Raw genomic sequence first — 2,148 nt, 5'->3', positions numbered from 1 at the left:
AAAATTTCACAAAATGTTAATTGGATTTTGTGTAAATCATTATGAGGGTTGTAATGACTTTTGCGTGATTCATTTATGTATGTATGAATTTATGCACATTTTCAATCAACTTTTGATGTTTGCGACTATATAGCACAGATAAGATTCCAGTCAATGAATTAGTCTAAAATAATAACAGAGACATTTTATCTCAGTTGCCTCCTTCACTTGAGCAGTTTAGTGTATAAACAGCCAAAATGAATTGAATTCCCATTTATTTTTGCACCTAAATGTCTGGTCAAGATGTTAACCAACAATCAAGTATCCAATGACTATGTCAGAGAGCAGAATAAAGAAACAATGATAAACATTGGCAGTGAATAGATTTAGAAACTCTTGAAGGGGAGTTCACGTTTCAAACCCTATTTTAATGTGAAATTCCTTAGTATTCTAAATGGAAATCCATGATCTCTTTCTGCAAAGATCTTCATCTGAGGTGTTCATTATTTTTTTCTCACTTGCTTTGCCCTCCTCATGCCAGTGGTATCTGTAATGCAGGTTCTCCTGGCCCTGGCTAATTCTTGGTACTCTTGAATCTCCCTTGATAGCAGAAAGCAGTGGTCAGACAGTTCTAATGATTCAATGAAAAATTTAATCTAATCTCATCTTTGCCACCTGTAGGAAAAAACCTGCTATGACCTAGAATTGGAATGCTGGGTATTATGTGATTCCTTCAGGCCTCTCTTTCTTTTATGTTCTGGTTAATGACTGCAAAAGGAATTTGAAGCATTACGTAAAACATGGTAAACATTGATTTGTCGACATGGGCATTGAACTGGATAGCCTGTCTTCGTGCATGTAAAATTAAAGATGTGTATCACAGAATCTAGATTTTATTTATAAGGGCAAACCATTTAAGTGTATTCACATAAGTTGCTAACGGGCACAGTGATATCTTATATTCTTTTAAGGTAGGTTTCCAGCTTTGAACACAGATGTAAAAGCAAAACACAACAACCGCCAAAACAAAGGAATCTCTGTCAATAAAACACTTTAGCTGCAAAGACTGACAACCTGAAGAATAGAGTTGACATGATGTGATTGGTCAGTTCACTGATATGAAGGGAAGGAATCCTCAATTTGTAGCTAGCTAAGGAAGTCCAATTACAATGCAAAAAAGCTAAGGTAGAAGAAAGTGGAGAAACAAGCAGGAGAAGAGAGAAAAGCTGGACCTAAGAAAAGAGCCAGGAACAGAAGAAATAGCAGCCTGTAGAGTTGGCGGTGCCCATGTAGAAGATTATGGTGACCGCTGGTACACTGCTGGATGCCAGTGGTCTCCATCTCCCAGTACTTGTCCTTTTGTAGTCCTTTCCCTTTGAACAGGAGCTGGGGCTGTGACTTATTTCAACTAACTGAAGGTGGCAGAGGGCTGCTGTGTTAGTTCTTGGTCTAAACCTTAAGTCCTGCTTGTATGCTTTTAGGAGCCCTGATTTGCATTGTAAGAATGTTGTTACCCTGCTGGAACTACATGGAGAGGCCATAAAAGAAGCCTCATAAGAGAAAGAGGCCCTGAGAGGGAAGCCCAGTGTCCCAGCTAAGCCCAGGCCTCTGCTGACCTACCAGCTAGATGAATCCACATTGGCAAGATCAACAGAAGAATCTAAGCCCAGCCTCGATGCAGAATTGTGAGCAAATAAACTACTCACCTTTTTAAGTCACAAGTACTGGGGCAGTTTGCTACACAGTAAGAGAGAGCTCTTGGTCTGATAGTAGAATAGAAGAGTCAGGAATCAGGACCCAAGCACCCTACTCTCTGGGATGGCATTGTGTAGGAGAAGATGCAGGCCTGGGACCACAGCAAGCCTAGTTCAAGTCTTTACTTTGTTGTTTTTTAGCTCTGTGGCCTCAGGCAAGCGATTGAATCTTTCTGCAGCTCAGTCTTGTTATCTGTAAAATGAGAAATGTATTTCTTCCCACACAGGATAGTTAAGCAGTGAAGGACTGAAAGTTTGGTTCACATATTAAGTGCCCACCAAACATTAGTTCTACTCCAGTTCCTCCCTGAGGTCCCCTCCCCGCCTGAGGGTATAAAGGTGATCTGAGCTACATGAACCCTTAAGAGCAGCTCTGTGACCTGCTAACGGCAGTCCCATCATAGGTCAGTTTTTT

Source organism: Hipposideros armiger, unplaced genomic scaffold (genome assembly GCF_001890085.2).
Source record: "Hipposideros armiger isolate ML-2016 unplaced genomic scaffold, ASM189008v1 scaffold_285, whole genome shotgun sequence".
Lineage (NCBI taxonomy): Eukaryota > Metazoa > Chordata > Mammalia > Chiroptera > Hipposideridae > Hipposideros > Hipposideros armiger.
Note: the sequence above shows the minus strand (reverse complement) of the source record.